Source organism: Triticum aestivum, chromosome 4D, assembly GCF_018294505.1.
Source record: "Triticum aestivum cultivar Chinese Spring chromosome 4D, IWGSC CS RefSeq v2.1, whole genome shotgun sequence".
Lineage (NCBI taxonomy): Eukaryota > Viridiplantae > Streptophyta > Magnoliopsida > Poales > Poaceae > Triticum > Triticum aestivum.
In genome coordinates this window covers 57,495,754-57,506,473 of record NC_057805.1, presented here as the reverse complement: position 1 = coordinate 57,506,473, position 10,720 = coordinate 57,495,754, and the positions used below count along the sequence as shown (strand labels likewise).

Sequence of the window (10,720 nt, the reverse complement as noted above, 5' to 3'; positions counted from 1 at the left end):
GTATTAGGCTCAGGCTATCAGCGCCCCTTCATCAATTAGATAGGTGTAGCGACAGTTGTTGCTTAGACGGTGGCTTTAGTCTTACTGTTGTATGACTTTGTAAGATCTTGTGAGAATAATTAATAAAGTGGCCGCATGCATCGCTCAGATGCAGAGGCCGGGGGTCCTCCTCCTTTTCTAAAAAAAATGATTAATAAGCGAACCAACATGTAGTTGGATGGTTAGATGGACAGTGATATCTCTAGCCCATGAGGATTCAAGTTCCGGTGCTCGCATTTATCCTGGATATATTTCAGGATTTCCGGCGATGCGCGGTCAGTGGGAGGAGACATTCTCATCGACTACGAAACGTCTCTCAAGATGATATGACGGCTCAGTCTCTCGAAGATGCTCATAGGGTTAGGACGTATGTGTGCATTCATACGGGTGAGCGTATGCGTGTATATATGAGCGCCTGCGTCTCTGTTCAAAAAAGACAAAAGAAAACGTACCTAAAGTGCTCGTGTTTGGTTTAGCCTCGTCAGCTAGGCAGCGCCTACCTTACTCTGAGAGATCATATGTCACTACTACGAGTGATAACACTTTGCATCTAAGGAGAGAAATAGCTACGGAACTCAGACACGTCTGAACTTGTGCACCGCACCGCCTACGGCGATGACCCGACTGACGCAGCCCAGGACCAAAACCGGTAAAGTCTAGTCGGCAAGTTTGACGTCTGACGCGACCCAGCGTGCACACACCTCCTCCAGGACAGCAACGGCAGACTCGACTAGCCCCCCCTTTCCCGACGTCCCTCTCGTGGAATTTCCGCGTGATCACCAGCGCCGGCCGGCCGGCCGTCCGTCCGAAAATCTAACGAGAAGTCGGAAGGCGACGTCGCCTTCTTATCTCGCCTGTCTGCCCGCCTTATCACGGGGGCACCGGTCAAAGTCTATCGCTGCCACGCCGCCGCCGTCAGGACAAAAACAAAAAGAGCCGCGGTCGATGGCGCTGGGGATGCGATCGATCTTGTTGCAGGGGGCATGGCATCCAAAACACAAGTTGGCTATGGGGCCGTAGATGGATGGAACGGTGCAGAAGGGGCTGCCAATTCACTCTCAATCTACACTTTCGAGAGGACGTGAAAGCCATAGAAAAGAAAAGGGGCACTTTTATTCCGGCTTTTAATCTATTTGTAGCTGATGAAGTATGTGGTGCCGCCAATTTTTTTTCTTATATCGAGGAGATATTCAGATATGATATTTTGCTCTGGTCGTTTTTCGATAAAGGACATTTCAATTAATTGATTTATCAAGGTGATACAACCGCATCTAAAGAATGCCCGGCCTCTACATAACATGATGCACACAGACAACAAGTCCAAACGACCGAAAAACAAACATTGTTTTGCAGTAAAAATAAATCAATCCAGCATAGGGTGGGGCAGATCCTATACGGAGATTAGGCCAACTCCACCGCACGACCCCAAACGGACGTCCGGTTTGGCCAGATTTTGTCACTTTGGGGCGCCGTTGGGTCGTACGTGCGCCCACCACGCGGCCGCACCCCAAATCATGTCCTATTAAAAAAACAACTTAAATAAAATGCCTTAAAAAGTAAATAAACGCACTTTTAAAAAACTTAAAACATATATAAAGGTCACGGCCACAAAACGGCCCAGTTTCACGCCGCACTTAAATGGCCCAGTTCCATAATTAACATTAAAAAAAAGCCGCCGCGCGCTCCAGCCGCGCCCGTCGATGCCATGGCCCTCGCCGTCTTCAGTGGCCGCCGGTGTCGTCGTCGTCGCTGACGAGGTCGACGTAGGCCGGCGGCGCGTGGTACACAGGGGCGGCCTGGAAGGCCGGAGGTGCCTGCACCACCTCCTCCCGTGGCGAGGCCTCCCGCTCCGGTGACCGCGGCGGCGTGGGGCACCAGTTCACGCACCCCATGGCGCCGGCCATCTCCGGCGCGGTGCACGACCAGCTCCATTGCTGGCCCACCAGGCCGGGGTGGAACGCGGCCACCGGCTCCACCTCCATCGCCTCCTCCCTCCTCTCCTCCTCCTTGACGGCCACCATCTCCAGCTCGGGGATGGCGACCTCGCCGGCCGCAGAGCGGGCCATCATCTCCTCGAGGCCCTCCCATTGGCGCTCGTCGTGCGTGAGCATGGAGTCCTCCATGACACGCGTCATGAGGCGGGCCTCCTCCTCCGCTGTCATGCGAGGAGGTGGAGGTGGTGACGGAGACGGGGAAGGGGACGGCGTGGGCGTGAGGCCGCGCACCCGCGTACGCCCGCGCACCTCTCGACGTGGCCGCCACGGCCCCGACACCGTGCCGGCGAAGTAGGACGCGCGGCGCGTGTCGTGCTCGTCCTGGAGCCATGTGTCCCAGAGCACGGAGTTGGGGGCGTACCTGTCGTCGTAGTACAGGTCGTCGGGGAGGAGGCGGCGGCGACGCGCGATCTCATTGCGCCGGGCATGGCCGCTCGCCGGCACCGGCGGGATGGGGACCCGGTCCGCGGAGAGGTGCCAGTTGTTGAGGAGGTGCACGTCGCTCCACGGGACCGGCGTCTTCGTCTCCCAGTACCGCCAGCACACATCCACGGCCAGGTACCGCCGGTCGCGCTCGCCGGCGGCCCTAGGAGCGATAGTGAAGGGGGCAGGCGCAGGGGCTCGAATGAAGGAGCGCGGCGGTGATGCGGGCTCCTCCTTCTTGACGGAGCCGCGGCGGCGTCCCGAGGAGGAGCCGGCCTCGCGGTCGTGCTTCCCCTTGCGACCGTAGTTCCAAAGGCCCATGGCTGCAGCCGGCCAGCGAGGTCGACGACGGGGAGCGAGTAGGGTTTCAAGGGTGTCGGGTTTCGAGGGGGCAGAGAAGGGCCGGAGTGGGAACTGTGGACGACGACCGGTCCACGGCTTCCCATTTAAGAAGGACGGCGACCCTTCGCTGTGCGGATGACAGGTGGGGCCACCCACCCGTGCGCATTTATGTTGGCGGGTGGGAGGTAGGTGGCCGCCTGCCACGCGGCCCCGACGCGGACGTTCGAAGCATCCGTTCGCTGTCCGTCGCGACCCAAACCCGGCGCAAGTTTGCGCTCGAAATGGGTCGGCCCGGACACAAAACGGACCAGATGGGTCTGGGCCGTCACGCGCTGGGCCGCCTCGTTTGTCCGTTTTACCCCAAACGGACGGGGCCGGACAGGATAGGGTCGCGCGGTGGAGTTGGCCTTACACCACCATCTATGGAGGAAAAAACCTTCTGTGGCCGTACGCTCCACCCGTGTAGACGCCATCATAAAAAGGCTTCTGTCCTCCGGATTCTGCATGATAGACCAAATACGGAGTCATCGCATATATGAATGAATAACCTGCGGGAGAAGAAACACATTTTATTATTAAAAACCGCTTCATTTTGGATATGCCACAATGTCCAGCATAAGGCAGCCGGCCCCACAAGAATATGTGCAGAAAATTATTTATCAGTGCCCCGCAACCAATTGTCGAACATATTACACGCATTACGTAGGGGTGTAGATTTGAAGCTACTTGAACTATCGCCCATACCGCACAAGCGAACTTACACTCACAAAATAAGTGTTTAGTAGACTCGTTATGTTGGTAAAAGACACATGTCTTACTACCTTGCCAGTTCGCCGTGCCAGGTTATCTCTTGTTAAGATGACCCCCTCTGCTTAAAACCAGAGGAATATCTTCACTCTTAGAGGTATATTTAGCTTCCATAATTTTTTGTTATCAACATGGACATCAATATGAGCCATCGCATCATACAAGGACCTGAACGAAAAACTGATGTTCTGATGCAGCTTCCATCGAAACTTGCAAGGCTCGCTTGTCAGTTGAATGCCCTCCAAACGAGAGAGTAATTCACTCCATGCTGCCAGGTGAGGGCCAAAGAGGTCCCTACGAAAAGAAATAGTTGCAGACTCTGACGAGTGGGGTGGCGCCTAGCCAAGTATCTTCCCAGAATCGAACCCGAGAACCATCCCTTACCGAGAAAGTACCAAATTGAAAAAAGAATTCCTTGGCCTTCATGACACCATACCAAAAATGTGAATCACCTGGTTTGCAATGAACGTGAGAAATGGCTTTGGACCCCACGTATTTGTTACAAAATGATTTTCTGCCACACTCCATTCTCAATGAGTAATTTGTAAACCCATTTACTCAGAAGAGCGATGTTCTTAATCTCAAGATCTTGAATTCCAAGGCCCCCTTGACTTTTAGGGCGGCATAATACAGTCCACCTAGCCACCGATATTTCTCGGATTCATTATCGCATTGCCAAAAAATCTAGACCTAAAGTAACCCAGACGCCGAAGAACCCCTTTCGGTAAGTGGAAGAATGAAAACATGCATAGAACCATATTGTTGAGGACAGAATTGATCAAAATCACCCCCCATATGACAAGAGTTTGGCTTTCTAGTTGGCTAGCCGTTTCTCAAGTCTCTCTTCCACATGCTTCCACTCAGCGATAGTTAAGTGCCGACAGTGAATCGAAATACCAAGATACCGAAACAAGAACTGCCCGAGCCGGCAGCCAAAAATGTCAGCATACTCAGCTGCGGACTTTGCAACGTCACCAAAGCAGAAAAGCTCGCTCCTATGAAAATTAATTTTGAGACCAGAGAGCTCCTCAAATGCACATAAAATCAGCTTGAGGTTTCTTGATTTGTCTAGGTCATTATCCATAAAAAGAGCAGTGTCATCCGCGTATTGTAAAATAGATAGATCTTCTACTAAATGGGGAATAACATCGCTAATATGACCGACCACCTTAGCCCTCTGAACAAGGATAGCTAACATATCGGCCGTGATGTTGAACAAAATAGGGGATAGGGGGTTGTTGGGGAACGTAGTATTTAAAAAAAATTCCTACGATCACGCAAGATCTATCTAGGAGAAGCATAGCAACGAGAGGGGAGAGTGTGTCCACGTACCCTCATAGACCGAAAGTGGAAGCGTTTAGTAACGCGGTTGATGTAGTCTAACGTCTTCGCGATCCAACCGATCAAGTACCGAACGCGCGACACCTCCGCGATCTGCACATGTTCAACTCGGTGACGTCCCTCGAACTCTAGATCCAGCTGAGGCTGAGGGAGAGTTTCGTCAGCACGATGGCATGGTGACAGTGATGATGAAGTTACCGACGCAGGGCTTCGCCTAAGCACTACGACAATATGACCGAGGTGGAAAATTGTGGAGGGGGGCACCGCACATAGCTAAAGATCAACTTGTGTGTCTATGGGGTGCCCCCCTCCCCATATATAAAGGAGAGAGGAGGGGAGGGCCGGCCGGCCCCTAGGGCGCGCCCCAAGAGGGGAATCCTACTAGGACTCCAAGTCCTAGTAGGAATCCACCAAGAGGGAGAGAGGGGGAAGGAAGGAAGAGGGGGGAGGGAAGGAAAGGGGGGCGCCCCCCCTTCCCCTAGTCCAATTCGGACCCAAGGGGGGGGTGAAGGAAATATGCCCTAGAGGCAATAATAAAGTTATTATTTATTTCCTTATTTCATGATAAATGTTTATTATTCATGCTAGAATTCTATTAACCGGAAACTTAGTACATGTGTGAATACATAGACAAAACATGAAGTCCCTAGTATGCCCCTACTTGGGATCACATCATTAGGAGAATGATGTGATGGACGAGACCCATTCGTTAGCTTAGCATTATGACCGTTACAGTTTCATTGCTACTGCTTTCTTCATGACTTATACATGTTCCTCAGACTATGAGATTATGCAACTCCTGAATACCCAAGGAACACTTTGTGTGCTACCAAACGTCACAACGTAACTGGGTGATTATAAAGGTGCTCTACAGGTGTCTCCGATGCTACTTGTTGAGTTGGCATAGATCGAGATTAGGATTTGTCACTCCGATTGTCGGAGAGGTATCTCTGGGCCCTCTCGGTAATGCACATCACTATAAGCCTTGCAAGCAATGTGACTAATGAGTTAGTTGCGGGATGATGCATTACAAAACGAGTAAAGAGACTTGCCGGTAATGAGATTGAACTAGGTATTGAGATACCGACGATCGAATCTCGGGCAAGTAACATACCGATGACAAAGGGAACAACGTATGTTGTTATGCGGTATTGACCGATAAAGATCTTCGAAGAATATGTAGGAACCAATATGAGCATCCAGGTTCAGCTATTGGTTATTGACCAGAGACGTGTCTCGGTCATGTCTACATAGTTCTCGAACCCGTAGGGTCCGCACGCTTAACGTTCTGTGACAATCGTATTTCGAGTTTATGTGTTTTAATGTACCGAAGATAGTTCGGAGTCTCGGATGTGATCACGAACATGACGAGGAGTCTCGAAATGGTCGAGACATAAAGATTGATATATTGGAAGGCTATATTCGGACACGGGAAGTGTTCCGGGTGGTTTCGGAGAAAACCGGAGTGCCGGAGGGTTACCAGAACCCCCCGGGGAAAGTTGGGCCTACTGTTGGGGAACGTAGTAATTTCAAAAATTTCCTACGCACACGCAAGATCATGGTGATGCATAGCAATGAGAGGGGAGAGTGTTGTCCACGTACCCTCGTAGACCGAAAGCGGAAGCATTAGCACAACGCGGTTGATGTAGTCGTACGTCTTCACGATCCGACCGATCCAAGTACCGAACATATGGCACCTCCGAGTTCAGCACACGTTCAGCTCGATGACATCCCGCGAACTCCGATCCAGCAGAGCTTCGCGGGAGAGTTCCGTCAGCACGACGGCGTGATGACGGTGATGATGTTGCTACCGGTGTAGGGCTTCACCTAAGCACTGCTACGATATGACCGAGGTGGAATATGGTGGAGCGGGGCACCGCACATGGCTAGAATAGATCAATAGATCAACTTGTGTGTTCTAGGGTGCCCCCTGCCCCCGTATATAAAGGAGCAAGGGGGGAGGCCGGCCGGCCCTCCTAGGGCGCGCCAGGAGGAGGAGTCCTCCTCCTAGTAGGAGTAGGACTCCCCTTTCCTACTACTAGGAGGAGGAAAGGAAGGAGGAGATGGAGAAGAAAGGAGAGGGGGGGAAAGGAGGAAAGGGGGGCCGGCCCCTTAGTCCAATTCGGTTTGGGCTAGGGGGGCCGCGCGCCCTGCCTACTCTCTGCCACCACTTGGGTCATGAGGCCCATTACTTCTTCCTCATATTCCCGTAACTCCCCGGTACCCCCAAAAATACCCGAATCACTCGGAACCTTTCCGATGTCCGAATATAGTCGTCCAATATATCGATCTTTACATCTCGACCATTTCGAGACACCTCGTCATGTCCCCGATCTCATCAGGGACTCCGAACTACCTTTGGTACATCAAATCACATAAATTCATAATACGGATCGTCACAGAACTTTAAGCGTGCGGACCCTACGGGTTCGAGAACTATGTAGACATGACCGAGACACGTCTCCGGTCAATAACCAACGGCGGAACCTGGATGCTCATATTGGCTCCCACATATTCTATGAAGATCTTTATCGGTCAAACCGCATAACAACATACGTTGTTCCCTTTGTCATCGGTATGTTACTTGCCCGAGGTTCGATCGTCGGTATCTCAATACCTAGTTCAATCTCGTTACCGGCAAGTCTCTTTACTCGTTCCGGCAGAGCAAAGCTGATGACTACTCGATAGTTCAGTGTGCCATGGTTTACGGCTTAGAACCGGGACTTCAACGACGTTTTGAACATCATGGAGCATATGAGATGTTCCAGGAGTTGAAGTTAATATTTCAAGCAAATGCCCGGATTGAGAGATATGAAGTCTCCAATAAGTTCTACAACTGCAAGATGGAGGAGAATAGTTCTGTCAGTGAGCATATACTCAAAATGTCTGGGTATAACAATCAAGGTTTTAAATAGCGGATAGCGGGCTGATAGCGAATTGAGGTCGGGATAGCGGAATGCGGATAGCGGGTGATATTGCGGGCGCTATGTCCGCATAGCGGATTTGTAAAAGCACTTGCAAATTTGAGATTGTTATGTATATTTCCAAACTGTTGACAAACAATAAGACTATTGAATAGAATAATTGTCTTTTATATAAGCATGTAGACTGAAAATTGGTCCATCTGGACAATATTCAAGCATGTAACCATGCAAACAAATACTATTATTAAACACATAGACTATACAAGTCTGGTCCATCTAGACTAATTTAGCCATGTAACCATGCAAACAAAAACTATACTGTATGACCAAGAATAATGCAACCAGCCAACCATAGAAATAATAAACTATTTGTATCATTGTCAGTTTGCACACACACACAATAGATTATACATAACACGAGAAAATAATCCAATAAAACAGCAAACACAAACAGATTTGTTTCATGGGCATTCTGCTTCATCATTAATAAATAAGTGCAGACTTCAAAAGTACAACCAAGAGCTAGCAATATCAAGTGATTTATCGTTCTTTTTTCTCATTCTCAGCTATCAATGCAAGCATCTTCTCTTTAACATGATCAGGAACCTGTGTGCAAGATACACAATCCTTTTTTATTCCAAGCATGTGCTTCTTAAGTCTGGTAATGCCACCATTGAAAAAGTTCAAGCAGTATTTGCATCCAACTCTGTTCTTTGGTTCTGAACTCATCAGTAATTGGTAAAGCATGCTCCCAGGCTGGATCTTTTCTTGTTCTTCCAGTTGCGGCAGCGGAGGAAGCCCCTGATCCTACTGAAGACATTGTGCTAGTAGCCTACTACTGTAAAAAAAAGAAATAAACATAATCTATTTGCAAAAACAAATAAGTAAACAACATTTATCAGTATAACAAAAGGAAAAGACTGTACTGTGCAAGTTTATCAATAAAAACTGAATATATAGAACAACATTTATCAATATAACAAAAGGAAAAGACTATACTGTGCAAGTTTATCAGTAAAAACTGAATATATACAACAAAATTTAACAGTACAAACTGAAGGCAAAGCCTGCAAGTTTATCAGTATAAACTGAATTCATAAACAACGTTTAACAGTACAGACAAAATGTACAGAGTATGTACCGAGTACTGTCTATCAGACGAATTTATCAGTATAAACTAAACTTTGTTCAGTGATGCATCTGCTGCTTGTTCTAGCTGAGGAGAACCACGGTGAGAAGTGAGCTCTGTACAAATGAAAAGCAGAGATTATGTACTGACGTACTGATCTAGGATCTGAGCTTCCCCCAATTTTGTTTACTAGGCTATGCATCGATCAGTATAAAGTAAAAGCAGAGAAAGCTTATACCTTGACTCCTTGAGGTGGTGAAGCATGGTGAGAAGAAGCAGTTGGGAAGCAGAGCAGCCAGATTGGGACGTCGAGCAGTAAGGCGTCGAGCAGAGGAGCAGGAAGGGGACAGCGCAATGGATGTGGTCGCCGTCCTACTGAGGGTCTGCCACGACCCACGAGCCAACGAAGCTGATGTGTTGGCGCGTCGTCGACCGCGACCGGTGAAGGGCGTCGAGCCGAGCAGGAAGTGGCCGCCCAGTCAAGGAACGGGGAGAAGGTGAGGGCCAGGGGAGCACCATCCCGTGATCTCTTCTTCGTCTCTCCGTCCGGCCTCCGACCGTCCAGCGTCAGCCTTGCCGCCCCTGGATCTTGGGGAGTCGCCAGCCGCAAGCCGCCGACCGGAGAGGAGAGGGAGTGAGTGGATTTAGGGTTGTCCGGTTGGGTGCACGTCTTAAATTTATATGTGGTACAATTTGCCCGCTATGACCGCAACTAACACTACCCTAAATGTCCGCTATTGCGCTCTGACAGCCGCTATTGCGGCCGTATCGTGCCAACCACGCTATATCCTACCGCAGCGTTCGACTTGTAGCGGCTAGGCCACGCTACCGCAATAGCGGCCGCAATAGCGGTCATAGCGGCCGCTATTTAAAACCTTGATAACAATCACTTGATTCAACTGGGAGTTAATCTTCTTGATGATAGTGTCATTGACAGAATTCTTCAATCACTGCCACCAAGCTACAAGAGCTTCGTGATGAACTATAACATGCAAGGGGTGGATAAGACAATTCCCGAGCTCTTCGCAATGCTAAAGGCTGCGGAGGTAGAAATCAAGAAGGAGCATCAAGTGTTGATGGTCAACAAGTCCACCAGTTTCAAGAAAAGGGGTAAAGGGAAGAAGGGGAACTTCAACGGCAAGCAAGTTGCTGCTCAAGTGAAGAAGCCCAAGTCTGGACCTAAGCCTGAGACTGAGTGCTCCTACTCCAAAGGGACTAGTCACTGGAAGCGGAACTGCCCCAAGTATTTGGCGGATAAGAAGGATGGCAAGGTGAAGAAAGGTATATGTGATATACATGTTATTAATGTGTACCTTACTAATGCTCGCAGTAGTACCTGGGTATTTGATACTGGTTCTGTTGCTAATATTTGCAACTCGAAACAGGGACTACAGATTAAGCGAAGATTGGCTAAGGACGAGGTGACGATGCGCGTGGGAAATGGTTCCAAAGTTGATGTGATCGCGGTCGGCATGCTACCTCTACATCTACCTTCGGGATTAGTTTTATACCTAAATAATTGTTATTTGGTACCAGCGTTAAGCATGAACATTATATCTGGATCTTGTTTGATGCGAGACGTTTAGTCATTTAAATCAGAGAATAATGGTTGTTCTATTTATATGAGTAATATCTTTTATGGTCATGCACCCTTGAAGAGTGGTCTATTTATGTTGAATCTCGATAGTAGTGACACACATATTCATAATATTGAAGCCAAA

At 49.3% G+C, this 10,720-nt stretch overlaps 1 long non-coding RNA gene across 1 annotated transcript; it reads right to left on the bottom strand.

Annotated features, from left to right (window-relative positions):
- Positions 1–8,222: 8,222 nt before the first annotated feature.
- On the bottom strand, positions 8,223–9,670 carry LOC123099605 (uncharacterized). The gene is made up of 3 exons (XR_006448196.1): positions 9,238–9,670; positions 9,012–9,115; positions 8,223–8,708 (listed from the first exon to the last, which is right to left on the bottom strand). It is a non-coding gene; the product is annotated as an uncharacterized lncRNA (long non-coding RNA).
- Between the last annotated feature and the right edge of the window lie 1,050 nt (positions 9,671–10,720).